We start from the raw sequence: 15,778 nt of genomic DNA, 5'->3' as shown, positions 1-15,778 counted from the left end.
GTTCCTATAAGGATTTCATGAATGCGAAGCCTTCTTTCTTCAATGGCACTGGTGGTGTCATTTCCTTATCCCGATGGTTCGAGAGAATCGAATCCATCTTCAAAATTTGTGCATGTGATGAGTCCGATAAGGTCAAGTTTGCAGCTTGTACCTTCCTTGATAAAGCATTGACTTGGTGGAATGGCCGAGTCAAATCCTTAACTCTCCCTGTAGCCAATGCCATGGGCTGGGAGACTATGAAAGAACTCCTCCTTGCCGAATATTGTCCCAGAGGCGAAATGCAGAAGCTAGAGCACGAGCTCTGGAACCTAAAGATGAAAGGTTCCGAAATTGCTACCTACACTTCCCGATTTGATGACCTTGCCCTTCTCTGCCCTGGACTAGTCACTCCTGAAAGCAAAAAGATTGAGAGGTTTATTTGGGGGTTAACCAATCCGACCAAAGGTCATGTTTTAGCTGCTCGCCCAGATACTTATGACAGTGCTAAAACTCTAGCCCAAGCTATAATTCATCACAGTGATGATATTGAGGAAGCCACCACTGCTACCCCTGAGTCGACCAAAAGAGGTGGCGAGAAAAGAAAATTCTGGAAGAAAAAGAAGGGTCAATCTTCCCAAGGCTCCTCCAAAAGACAACAAACAGTAGCAGTTCATGCTGCTACTACTCCCGTAGCTGTTGCTTCTGTTGTGGGATCCATAGCACCAACTCCTACCAACCGATATGTTGGTAACCTCCCTCTATGTGAAAAATGCAAGTATCACCACAACCCTGGTCCCTGTCGAGAACTATCCTGTACCAATTGTGGTAAGAAGGGGCACACTGTTCGATACTGCAAAGCTCCAACTCAGTCAGCAAATCAATCCTCTGGAACAGGTGTTGGTCAAGCCTGTTATAACTGTGGTGAAGCCGGACATTTTAAAAGGAACTGCCCAAAGAAGACTGTTGCTGGCAACACAGGAAGGGTCCTTGCTATGGGACGAGAAGAAGCAGTGGCCGATCCCAATGTTGTCTCGGGTACGTTTCTTCTCGACAACTCGTATGCTAATATTCTTTTTGATTCGGGCGCTGAAAGAAGTTTTATTAGCCATGCATTCAAACATAACCTAAAACGTGATTCCCAACCTCTAACAGAAATGTTTACCGTCAAAATGGCAAACGGAGAGAAAGAGAGTGCGAATGAGGTATTCGTAAATTGCATTCTCACCTTAAACGACCATTCATTTCCTATCGATCTTATGCCCGTATCCATAAAGAGCTTTGATGTTATTATTGGCATGGATTGGTTGAGTCCCAATCATGCAGATATCCTTTGCTTCGAAAAAGCCATCCGTCTTAACCTTCCTTCGGGTCAAACTTTAGTGATCTATGGCGATAAACTCGGTTCCAACCTTCATATCATTTCCTGCATCAAAGCTCAGAAACTCCTGCACAAGGAGTGTATTGCATTCTTAGCCCATGTAATCAATGAGAAACAAGAAGTTAAAGACCTCGCGAGCATCCCCGAGGTCTGTAATTTTCCTGATGTGTTTCCCGAAGAACTTCCAGGAATTCCTCCCGAACGTCAGGTCGAGTTCCGTATTGATCTAATTCCTGGGGCTACTCCTGTAGCGAAATCTCCATATCGCTTAGCTCCAGCTGAGATGCAGGAGTTATCCAGTCAACTTAACGAGTTGCTTAACAAAGGATTCATTAGACCGAGTTCCTCACCCTGGGGAGCCCCGGTTTTGTTTGTCAAGAAGAAGGATGGATCCTTTCGCATGTGTATTGATTATCGTGAGTTAAACAAATTGACTGTCAAAAACCGATATCCTCTTCCTCGAATAGATGACCTTTTCGATCAACTCCAGGGAGCCAATTACTTCTCTAAGATAGACCTTCGGTCAGGGTACCATCAGTTGCGAGTTCATGAAAGTGATGTGCCCAAAACAGCTTTCAGGACTCGATATGGACACTACGAGTTCGTAGTGATGCCCTTCGGTTTAACCAACGCACCGGCAGTGTTTATGGATCTGATGAACCGGGTGTGTCGTCCTTATTTGGATAAATTTGTCATAGTATTCATCGATGACATACTCGTCTATTCCCGATGTGAAGAAGACCACAAACAACACTTGAGGTTAGTGTTGGAGACCCTGTAATCCGAGAAGTTATACGCGAAGTTTTCAAAATGTGAGTTCTGGATACGGAAGGTAACTTTCCTTGGTCATGTGATAAGTGAGGAAGGTATTCATGTTGATCCTTCCAAGATTAAGGCAATAGAGAATTGGTCAGCACCAAAGACACCCACAGAAATCCGACAATTCTTGGGTCTCACTGGCTATTATCGAAGGTTCATCCAAAACTTTTCCCGAATCGCCAAACCTCTAACCACTCTAACACAGAAAGGTGTACTCTTTTGTTGGAGTGATAAGCAAGAGACCGCATTTCAGACGTTGAAGAAAGCTCTGTGCAGCGCGCCTGTCCTATCCCTACCCGAAGGGACAGAGGACTTTATTGTCTACTGCGATGCGTCTACTCAAGGTTTAGGCTGTGTACTTATGCAGAGAGGAAAAGTGATTGCTTATGCCTCTAGGCAGTTAAAAACACACGAGGTCAACTATACCACTCACGACTTGGAGTTAGGAGCCGTAGTTTTTGCGTTGAAGATTTGGAGGCATTACCTTTACGGAACCAAGTGCACGATCTTTACTGATCATAAAAACCTGCAACATATCTTTGACCAAAAAGACCTGAACATGAGACAAAGGCGATGGGTTGAACTACTCAGTGATTATGAGTGTGAAATCCGCTACCATCCCGGCAAGGCCAATGTGGTAGCAGATGCCCTTAGTCGAAAGGAGAGTACCAACAACAAAGTGAAGAGTCAGTCGATAACCATCCATTCAAATCTACCCGTGCAAATCCGAGAAGCTCAGTTAGAAGCCCTGAAACCTGAGAACGTGACAACCGAAGCTTTGAGAGGGATGGAAAGGAAACTTGAGATCAGAAGTGACGGAGTCCATTGTTTTATGGATCGAATCTGGATTCCCAAGTCCGGAAGATTTAGAGAGTTAGTCATGGAGGAAGCACATAGAACCAGATACTCTGTTCACCCGGGCTCTGACAAGATGTACTTAGATCTCAAGAAGCAATATTGGTGGCCAAATATGAATGCTGAGATAGCTTCATATGTGGGAAAGTGTTTGAATTGCGCCAAGGTAAAAGTTGAACATCAGAAACCCTCGGGTCTGCTCCAGCAACCTGAGATACCTGAATGGAAATGGGAAATGATCACCATGGATTTCATCACCAAACTACCCAAGTGCTCGAATGGGTATGATACCATTTGGGTGATTGTCGATCGTTTGACAAAATCAGCTCACTTCGTGCCAATTAAAGAATCATATAAGATGGAAAGACTCGCAAGGATATATATTCAAGAGGTAGTCCGACTACACGGCGTACCTACATCCATTATCTCTGATCGAGATAGCAGGTTTACTTCCCGCTTTTGGCAGTCTCTTCAGAAAGCCCTTGGAACCCAACTAGACATGAGCACGGCTTACCATCCTCAGACTGACGGTCAAAGCGAGAGAACAATCCAAACTCTAGAGGACATGCTTAGGGCATGTGTCATTGACTTTGGAAAGTCGTGGGACGCACATCTACCATTGATAGAATTCTCATACAACAACAGTTACCACACCAGCATTAGGGCTGCCCCGTTCGAAGCTCTATACGGTCGCAAGTGCAGATCCCCTCTGTGCTGGGCCGAGGTAAGAGATTCACAATTAGCCAAGAGTCGAGTCCCCGACAGTGCAGTTACCGGTCCTGAAATCATCCGTGAAACCACTGAGAAAATTATCCAAATCCGTGAACGACTAAAGGCCTCGCGCGATCGTCAGAAGAGTTACGTTGATAATCGTCGGAAACCACTAGAATTCCAGGTCGGGGACCGTGTTCTGTTGAAGGTCTCGCCCTGGAAAGGCACTGTACGCGTTGGTAAACGTGGAAAACTTAATCCGAGATACATTGGACCTTTTGAAATCATCGCCAGAATTGGTCCGGTAGCCTATAAGCTTCATTTACCTTACGAACTTAGTAACATCCATCCCGGCTTTCATGTCTCAAATCTCAAGAAGTGCCTATCCGATGAAACCCTAGTGATTCCGTTAGATGAGATTGAGGTCGATAAAAACCTCAACTTTGTGGAGGAACCAATCGAAATCATGGATCGAGAAGTCAAACGTATGAAACAGAGTCGCATCCCGTTGGTGAAGGTTCGCTGGAATGCCAAGCGGGGACCGGAGTTCACTTGGGAGCGAGAAGACTCGATTAAACAAAAATATCCACAACTCTTTTCTAAACCGTGATTTGTATCTTGTCTTTGGTTTTAAACTTTGAATTTCGGGACGAAATTCCCTCTAACGGGGGGATAATGTACAACCCGAAATTTCATGTCAATTCCTGTACCACAACTTGTAATTCGATCCGATCAACCAAACGTCATTCTCAATTTAGTTCCCAATATTCGCCATTTTATTAAGTCATTAATTTATATTGACTTAAAATGACTTAATAGATGTATTAATACATATAGAAATCATTTTAACACCCAACCTTAGTGATTGGAATATTTCTAGAAATTATCAATCGGGTACGACCAAAAACCCCGTCTAACACCGGTATCGGGTAGAATTCCACAGTGTCCAAAATTTTAACACTATATAAACGTGTTTAGGACTTCATTTGAAGCCTTTGGCCAAATTATCACTAAACATTTCCCACCTCTCTCTTAATCCAAGTTTAAGGGATCAAAACTCAAAATTAAGGCTTCTAATCTCTAAGGTACCTTCCTAGCCTTAATCTATAACATATTTGACATCCAATTTCGAGTTTAAGTCATGAATTAGGCCTAACATTCATGAGTTTACGGCCATAGAACATTCATGGGCCGTAAACTCATATTTCAAGGGTTTTTAAGCCCTAAAACCCTTCCTTTGCATAGTTGGACACTAGATATGACTTAAGGGCTTAAAGGGAAGAATTTATAACATTTAGAGGATGGATTTAGAGGGACAAAAGTGAGTTTACGGCCAAGGAACATTCTTGGGCCGTAAACTCATATACAAGGGGTATTTAAGCCAATTAACCCTTCCAAAACCTAGTTGAGACTTAGACATGAACCTTGGACTTGCTAATCTAGACTTGGAACACTTTAAACTTGATTTTTGTGTAACAAAGAAGAGTTTACGGCCAAGACACTCTCTTGGGCCGTAAACTCCTCTAAAAGGGTGATTTAAGGCCTTTAAACATGTTCAAATGCTTCCAAACTCAATATATGGCTTTGTGGTAAAATCTAGATGCATCTAAAAATGGTTTAAAGGATTAAAACACAACAAAAGTATGATTTATGGGAGTTTACGGCCTAAGATCATACCCTTGGCCGTAAACTCATAAAACAATGTTTAGGAGGCATCAAACACACTCAAATGTCTTGTATAAATTTCTAGAATCACATGTGATTGTTTCAAGTACCAAAAACTATTTTTTTCAATAGTAAAGGAGAGTTTACGGCCTTAGAACATACCTCTAGGCCGTAAACTCCAATAAATGTCTTAATTGATGTTCTAAATTCATAACAATGCTTAGAAAATTAGTTTGAATCACATGTGATTACCCTAAATAGCTCAAATCAATTTTTCTTAGCCTTGGTGAGTTTACGGCCGTAAACTCTATGAGTGTGGCCGTAAACTCATGCTTTAAATGTTTTAAATCCATTCCAAGTGTTCCAAGGTATCTAGATAATCATTCGTAGCAATCCCTAAGTCCATTTGAGCCCTTAAAACACCAAAACCTCACCCACATGAGTTTACGGCCGTAAACTCATGTATGTGGGTGTTCCATTGTTGTAAACTCCTTAAAATGTTTAGTTATGGGGAGTAAACTCATGTCCCAAGTCCCTAGTGTCATTACAAATCCAAAGATGTCACCCGGGTCACTCCAAACGCTCGTTTTGAGGTGTTTAACCTCATTGGAGTGTAATATTCCATATGATTAGTGAACGTATCTCTAAATGTATATATATGGACATTATTTCATTTTACATAGGGACAACGCGAGTAATCAAACCCCGAACCAACGTCTAGTATCCAAAACCGACACGTTTCCGAGTCCGGTGAGTTCATACCCCTACCTTTTTCACTGTTTTTCACTGTTTTCAGGGGGGGAACACAAGTAAAGTACAAGGGTTTTCTTGTACTCAAAACTTATTTTTTGTGTGTGTGTTTCACATTTCTTATGCTTTTAATACGGATATACGTAACTGATAACCAGTAGATCATACAATTCACTTAAACATTTATTTGTGAAATGGATTTTATAAACGGTTATGTTTTATATATATTTCACAAATGGTTTCCACATTTTATCAGTTAAAAGCATGACATTATAACACATAAACAATATAATTCGTACACTGTCTTGGCCTCAGTAACATTCCACAGAGATACGCAAATGGAGGATTATACTATTATTACTAGTAAATTTGTTATTTCGTATGATTGGAGACACGTCCTCGGCGAACATTGCACAGAAATACGCGAGTGGAGGACTACACCCGTAACCAGAATCTCTGGGATTTAGAGAGCATGACTTGAGTGTATAGATCTATACGGGGCAGACTACCCCACACCTGGCTGCTAGCTACAGCCGAACCAAAATGGTTCAAGGGTGACGAAAGTCAAAAGGATTGTGGACCACTTATTGCCACAAGGCTGTGGACTACTTATTGCCACACGTTCAGTCTTTAGTATGGTTATGGAACTCGCAATTAGGATAACAGAGATTTACTAATAGTAATAATGAATCACATACTACATTTTACAGATAACCAAGATTCAGTTTACATCTTTTACATCTTTTACATCTTTTACATATGATAACCAACCTTCAGGAAGGTATGGGACCTTCCTGGGAAATCTTGTACACAATCAGGTCTAACAGAATACATCTTTTACATTGAAAACAAACATACAGGAAAGCATGGGGCATTCCTGGGTAATCTACACATAATCAGACAAGAGTAACCAACTGAATAACATTACATCTTTTACAATAACTACACTTCAGGAAAGTATGGGACTTTCCTGGGAATACACTGATACATTAAAGACATAAAACAATGTACCGGATAACTAAACCATACATTACTCTTATGAAACAAAAACCAACTTTTAAGAAAATATGAGATTTTCTTGGTGTGTGTTACATTTTCAGAAACAGAAAGGAAACATAAACTTTTTCCCAAAATAAAACTGCTTATGAACTCACCAGCGTTATGCTGATTTTCAAATTGCTTATGTTCTCAGGTCAACGATAGTACAGGTACCCGAAGACCTACTTGGTTAAGGATCGTGTGCGTGCAAGGCTCGTTCATTTTGTTTATATCTATATTATGTATCACAACTGTATAAACTGTGTCTTTTGAAACAAACTGTAAAACTTTTAATATGTAATGTAATGTTTGTTTTACTTTACTTACTATGTACATTGGATTTGATACTCAACGTGGAGTCAACCCCGAAAATGTTTCCGCCTACGGTTTTCGGGGTGTGACATGATACCACTGATGGGTTTTGAGCATTCTAAAACTTCCTAAGTGTACATGCAACCCTAATAACCTTGGATCTATGTTTGTCTAATTATCATGCAAAGTTGAATTTCCAAGGTTATATTCCTATCTAGCATACATGGGGAACAATTTTAACTTGAATGAAAGATAGAATAACTTACCTTGTTGCTTATGTTCCTTGAAACCTTCTGAGCCTAGCACCCCAAGTGTGATGCCTCAAATGCTTCATACAACACCAAATGCTCTTGGAAAGGCTTTTGAGAGAATACACACTTCTTAAAATCGGCCAAGCCCTCTAGTTTGTTATGTGTAACCGATTTTGGTGGAGAATGGGATCCTTATATAGTGTTGACACATCTAGGGTTACACCATGTAAACCCTAATGTGTCATGACTCTTCATTTCCATGACCCATGGGTTTGTAACTCCCATGGAGCATCCTATGGGTGGAACCCAACTTGATAATCCATGGAGCCTTGTAGCCCACTATACAAGATATGAATGATTTACATAATCAACCCATATATTTAATTAGTTATCCTTTGATCACTTAATTAATTCTAAATTAATTCCTGATCAAACTAATCAAATAATATTATTAATATATTGGAACTTATAATATATTAATAATCTCCAAGTGTTATTTGTCTCATTTAGTCTATCCAATTGCATGGTGCCATGCAACCCAAATGGACCATGCCGGGTCGGGTCAAGTACTGACCCGAAATAGTTATGGACTTAGACACCTTATCCAACACTTTTATGGATGGCACAACTCCAAGGTCTCCAATGAAGTTCTTCAACCATATAGCCTCCTTTGACGCTTCGCTCGCCGCAATATACTCTGATTCGCACGTTGAATCAGCTACGGTCTCTTGCTTGGAACTTTTCCAAGTCACTGCTCCTCCATTTAGGGTAAAGACCTAGCCCGGCTGCGATTGGAAGTTATCCCGATCCGTCTGAAAACTAGCATCACTGTACCCTCGTACCCTTAAGTCATCGCTCCCACCGAGGACTAGAAACCATTCCTTGGTCCTCCGAAGGTACTTAAGAATATTCTTAACTGCAATCCAATGTGCTGTACCAAGATTCCCTTGATATCTACTGACCATGCTCAAAGCGAAGGCCACATCAGGGCGATTACAAGTCATAGCGTAGATGATAGAGCCTACTGCGGAAGCGTAAGGTACTCAACTCATATCAGCTATCTCTGTCTCTGTACTCGGGCTCTGAGTCTTACTCAGCTTGGTATTGCTTTGGATTGGCAACTCCCCTTTCTTGGAATTTTCCATACTAAAACGCTTTAGTACCTTTTCCAAGTATGTATCCTAACTGAGTCCTATCAATCTGTTTTCCCTGTTTCTAACTATTCTTATTCCCAGAATATAAGCAGCTTCTCTGAGGTCCTTCATAGCGAAACATTTCCCAAGCCAGGACTTGACTTCCTACAAGGTTGGGATATCGTTTCCTATGAGTAGTATGTCGTCGACATACAATACGAGGAAGCTTACTATACTCCCACTGGCTTTGACATACACACAATACTCATCTTCGCTTCGCAGAAAGCCAAACTCTATAACCTTCTCGTCAAAACAAAGATTCCATCTGCGAGATGCTTGTTTCAATCCATAAATGGATTTCTCAAGCTTGCATACTCTATTTGGATGCTTCGCATCGACAAAACCCTCTGGCTGATTCATGTAGACATCCTCAACCAACTTTCCATTAAGGAAAGCGGTTTTCACGTCCATCTGCCATATTTCATAATCATGAAACGTAGCTATGGCAAGTATCACCCTAATAGACTTTATCTTCACAACTGGTGAGATGGTCTCATCATAGTCAACTCCGGGAGTTTGAGTAAAGCCCTTCGCAAACAATCGTGCTTTATAAGTATGCACTTTCCCATCCATGTCCGTATTCTTCTTGAAGATCCACTTGCACCCGACTGTCTTACGACCCGGTACATTATCAACCAAATTCCAAAGATGGTTGTCGTACATGGACTGAATCTCGCTGTCCATAGCCTCTTTCCATTTTGCAGACTCCGGGCCTGCCATGGGTTCCTTATAGCTGCTAGGTTCATCCAAATTTACTAGTGTACTATCACTAATAAATGTATCCCCTTCAGTAGTAATATGAAAACCATAAAACTGGGGTGGAACACTAGACCTAGTGGAACGTCGAAGAGGTAGGGACTCGTCAGCAGGTTCAACAGGAGTTTCCTCCTCAAGTTGAGTGCCAGTGTCAGAGGTTCCTTCATCGCTTTGATCTTGAATCTCTTCAAGTTCAATTTGCCTCCCACTGTCTTCTTGGCCTATCAGTTCTCTTTCTCGGAAAACTCCTCTTCTAGCAATGAAGACAACATTGTCACTCAGTCTATAAAAAAGGTAGCCAAAAGACTTCTGCGGATAGCCGATGAAATAACACTTCTCACTACGAGGTTCTAGTTTGTCGTGAGTCTCTCATCTTACGAAAGCCTCGCAACCCCAAATCTTGATATGTGCCAACGAGGGAGCCTTCCCTGTCCGCATCTCGTGAGGAGTCTTGGAAACCTTCTTGGTAGGAACTAAGTTAAGTATGTGGGTGGCAGTCTCTAAGGCATACCCCTAGAAAGCTATTGGTAATGAAGTCCGACTCATCATAGAACGAACCATGTCCAACAAGGTCCGATTACGTCTCTCAGCCACACCATTCAATTGTGGCGTCCTCAGAGGCGTCAATTGCGAAACGATTCCGCATTCTTTTAGATAGTCGTGAAATTCAAGACTTAGGTACTCTCCTCCTCGGCCTGACCGAAGCATCTTGATTTTCCTGCCCAACTGATTTTCCACTTCATTCTTAAACTCTTTGAACTTTTCAAAGGTTTCTGACTTTTGCTTGATCAAGTAGATATATCCATATCTGCTATAATCATCTGTAAAAGTCATGTAGAAGCGGCAAGCATCCCTTGTGGTGGATCTAAAGGGCCCACACACATCGGTGTGTATGAGATCCAATAAACCCTCACCCCTTTCACAAGTGCCAGTAAAGGGTGACTTGGTCATCTTCCCAAGTAAACAAGACTCACACGTGTCATCGTCCCTAAGGTCGAATGACTCCAACACTCCATCCTTTTGGAGTTGGGCTATGCGTTTCTTGTTAACATGGCCAAGGCGACAATGCCTCAAGCATGCTTTGTCTATACTAGTAGACGAATCAATATTCAAAACATTATTTCCAAAATTATCAACAATCATCACAGATTCATAAATCCCATTACAAGGTAATGCATTGAAATAAAAGACACCATTCAAATAAACATTAATAGAACCATTACTATTATCAAAAGAATATCTGAAACCTTGTCTAAACAACCCGTGAAAAGAAATAATGTGTCTTGCCATATCTGGCAAATAACATCAATTTTCTAAATCTATTCCTACCCCATTACTCAACACTAAAGAATAAACACTGACTTTGGTCACAGGAGACGATCTTCTGTTTCCCATAATCAGGTTCATCTTCCCATGCTCCATCTCCCTACTTCTTTTTAGGCCCTGCAAAGGTGGGCTTGATCTTCCCGTATCTAATGTCCTGCAGATATTGAGGGCAGCTTCGCTTCCGGTGGCCCTTTTGGTGGCAATAGAAGCACTCTGCTTCTTTTGAATCGGAAGAGGGTTTAGCAGGGCCAGCTTTGGTCCCACTTGAGGACGAACCATCACGGGGTTTTCCCTTATGGTGGCTCTTACATGGAGCCTTCCTCTTTTTCCCCTTTCCTTGACCTATTGCCATTACAGGAGCGGCCACATCTGGGGACGGTGCAACGGATTTGTCTTTGAGGTTGCTCTCAGCAGTCCTCAAGAGTCCTTGGAGCTTGCTTAACGAGACCTCCTCTTTGTTCATGCGGTAGGTCATCCTAAACTGATTGTAGCAGGAGGGCAAGGAGTGGAGGATTATGTCGATAGCCAAATCCTCATCAAACTTAACATTAAGTTTGAGAAGACGATCAACATACCTCTGCATTTTCTGCAAATGAGAGGTTAGGGATTCTCCACTCCCCATCTTGGCGGTGATCATGTTAGTAATGATCTCATAGCGCTCTTGCCTCACGCTCTGGTGATACCTGTCCAACAAATCCTAATGCATTTCATATGGATACATGTCCTCATAGGACTTTTGGAGTTTGAGGTTCATGGTGGCCAGCATGATGCAGTGAACTTTCGTAGCATCATGCTTGTGGGCCTCAAAGGCGGCCAATTCCTCAGGAGTAGCAACATCTGGGATGATCTTCTCAAGATTTTCATCGAGGATATATTCTTTGTCCTCGTAGCGTGTGATCATGCGAATATACCTCATCCACTCGTTGAAGTTTGAACCATCAAATGTCACTTTCTGAGACAAGTTCATCAACGAGAATGACCCAGAAGCGTTGTTGTTGTTGTTCTTGTTTGCAGACATATGAAAAGGAAAGGAACAAAGTTTGATTAGAAATGAATCCCTAATTAAACACCCAAATGAGAAATTAGGGCTAGGATCCAACAACATTATTTACAACTTAGAAAGGGATGCCGTACTCTAAAAGTAAATAATTTGAAGGTAAGTGAATGACGATTCACTAATTCTCACCATGAAAAACGAAAAAACAATTTAGGTTTTAAATGTATTGAAAACTCCTAGATCTTTGAGATTCATTGAACTTTTCAAGGGCATGTTTAAATCTCGATATGCATTTCAAATTTGCGACTGGGATGCCGAGGATCGCAAACAAATTTGTGAATAACCATGCGAATCAACGTGGTGCACTCAATGTCTTTATCACCTAATCAATGTACCGGTAAACCACACATGCTCCATTGATCTATGACAAACATCGAGTCACCCTTCGCTACCTATGTCATCCCCAAATTGATGTGCCGGTTAACCACACACGCTCCATCAACGTTTGACAAGGGTATGAAGTGTAATTCCATGGATTAGCATCATTTTCACATTTTACCTTAAAGTAACTAGGAATGGGAATTTGTAAAAACCATGTAGTTACTTTATTTTCAACATTACACTTTTAATGAGGACAGGGTTGCCCTATCCTACCCATTCGGCTAACGACCCTCCACCAGTCAAGCAAGCGGTAGGTGTGAGTGTACACCCATTAAGCACCATTTTATAGGCAGCAACCTTATACCCACGTTATAGACCGGCTTCGTGAATGAGGCCTACTAACGGTAAGACTAGCATTTTAAGTTATACATACATATATATATATATATATATATATATATATATATATATATATATATATATATATATATATATATATATATATTAATTAAGCTTGTGATAATATATAATAGTATAGGATTGAATTTTAATCTTGTAAAATTCTAAGGGTTTGAAATTTAAATTATTCAAAATTAAACTTTTAATTACAAAATTCAAATTTCAAAACTTGAGGGCAAGTTTTGAACTTTTCAAAACATAGGGGATCAAATAACAAATAATTCAAATTAACCAATTAATTTCATAATTATCTATATTTGACCTAATCTTAGTTTTAGTCATATGATAATTACCAAATAATTTTTAAATTATCCATATTTATCACATAAATAACTAATATTTAAAAGGATTTGAAATTATCTATTCTTTTTGACAAGGATAAACACTTAATATAGATAAAATTCGGATTTTAACTTATAAAACAAATTAAGCATCAAGTCCAAGTCAAAACAGCAGCCAAAACCCGAAAATCCCTCTTTCTGACGAAGAGTCTCGCCGAGTCAGGCTTGGACTCGCCGAGTAGCGGCCAACTCGCCGAGTCCAGGTACTGACTCGCCGAGTTGAGTTGGGCAGGGACCAAAAATCGTTTTTTCAGCAATTAAAGCAGTTAAGCATCACATACAACTGAAACCAATCAAAGCTCTGATACCACTGATGGGTTTTATGCATAAGAAACATTCCTATGTGCTCATACAAACCCTAATGCTTGGATCTAGATACCTTAACCTAAAAACCCATCACAATTTCGTTCCCCCTTAAGCCCATTAGATACCTTAACCTAAAAACTCAACTATCATACAATTGCTAGTTTATGCCCCTTTATTCAATTAATCTCTTTTGACCGCCAAATTAATTCCTAATTAATTTATGACCAATACTCTTATAATATATTAATAAATCATAATACTCTCTCTTTCTCCTTAAATTACCTTGTCAAGTTGCTTTGGAGAAGGCAACCCAAAAGGACCATGCACAACCGGGTCAAGTACATACCAAATATAGTTACGGGCTTAGACACTATTCCAACAGAAACAACACATAGACAGAGAGAATGATTTAGATCCATTTCTCAGTCTATACGACAATATCTAGAATGGAGGAATATATGATCCCTTTGTTGGATTAATGTCTAAGTCCATAACTATAATTGGTAAGACTTGACCCGACCCGGCATGGTCCATTTGGGTTGCAAACCTTCATGCACTTAGATAGACTATAATGAGAGAAATAAGACACTTATGGTTATTAATATATTATAAGTTCTAGTATATTAATAATAAGAATAATAAGATTATTTAATTAGTATTGATCAAGAATTAATCTAGGATTAATTAAGTGATCAAAAGAAGACTAATTAAATATATGGGTTGATTGTGTAAATCATCCATACTTATATAGTGGGCTAATGCTCCATGGATAATCAAGTTGGGCTAAAACCCATATGATGCTCCATGGATGCTCCATGGTGTATTTGAACCCATGGATCCAAGGAAATGGAAAGTCATGACAATTAAGGATTTACCCTAATTGTAACACTATATAATGATCTTATTCTTGACAAAAATCGGCCACTAGGATTATTCTAGAGAGGGCTAGTCGATTTCATGAAGTGTAGAACTCTCTCAAGTTATCCTAAGTGTTTTGATAACTGTGATTCCATTTGAGGCTTCCACACTATTGGGGCTAGGCACTCAAGCTTCATGAAGACTTTCTACATCAAAGAGGTATGTATTCTATCTTGTTATATTCATGTTTTGTATGATAGATTAGGATGATACCTTGGATATTCTTATTTGCATGTATAATAGAGAAAACATAGATCCAAGGTATTTAGGGTTGCATGTACACTTAGGAGTGTTAGAATGCTCAAAACCCAACAGTGGTATCAGAGCCTAGGCTTGTTTTCTTGTTATACTTGCAAATGGAGCTGAAAAATCGAGTTGTGATGCTGTCAGCCCAGCAGACTCGCCGAGTCCATGAAGGGACTCGACGAGTCCAAGGCAAAATTCATCCAACTCGCCGAGTTATGTTCATGCACTCGACGAGTTGGACCCCAGACAACATATTTTCGAGGTTTTTGGCTAGAAATGGACTAGGAACATTACCCTACGTTGTTTTTGAACTTATAAACTTGTTTTTTAATGTGGTAATGTTCATGCTAATCCATTTTCAAAGATAATTGTCAATAGATTCATGTTTTGTATTAGTTTAAGGTTTAGACTAATTACATGAAGAAGTTTGATATGAATTATCTTGTTCTTATGAGTTGCTTAGATTAATAGAAAAGTTAATTGAAATAGTTGTTTTCAATCCATTTTAATCTAAGAGTTGAGTACAAAATGTGTTTGTGTAACTTGTCCTCAAGTTACATGAAGAGTCACATTAAAGACTCATAAAACTCATAAAAGTTGGTAATGGTTACAAAATGAAGAGTCTTGTGTCATTGAATTTTTTTTTATGACTCCATAACTTGTCCTCAAGTTATGGAAATTCAAGAGTCACTTCATTAATAAATAAATAAATAAATAAAGTGTAACCTTAATTAATTCCATAAGTTATAAAAATAAAGAAAAGATTAATTCTTTTATTAGTTTAAAGTCTTCCATAAGTTATGGAACTTGAAGAGTTTTTTGGATTAAAACTACTTTAAACACATAAGTTATGGAATTAATTAGTTTTGAATAGTTTCAAAACTTGCCCTCAAGTTTTGGAATTTGAAAAGTTTTCACTTATGAATACTTTAATTCCAAGTTAGCCCTTAGAATTTTAAAAAAAAAAAAAAAAGTTAAAATTCAACACTTATACTATTTATAACATTAATGGTTAATTATTATATATATGTATAAGAACAAGTCGTTTTACCGTTAGTAGGCCTCATTCACGAAGCCGGTCTATAAGGTGGGTATAA

This window comes from Lactuca sativa, chromosome 5 (genome assembly GCF_002870075.4).
Source record: "Lactuca sativa cultivar Salinas chromosome 5, Lsat_Salinas_v11, whole genome shotgun sequence".
In the NCBI taxonomy this organism is placed as follows: Eukaryota; Viridiplantae; Streptophyta; class Magnoliopsida; order Asterales; family Asteraceae; genus Lactuca; species Lactuca sativa.
Note: the sequence above shows the minus strand (reverse complement) of the source record.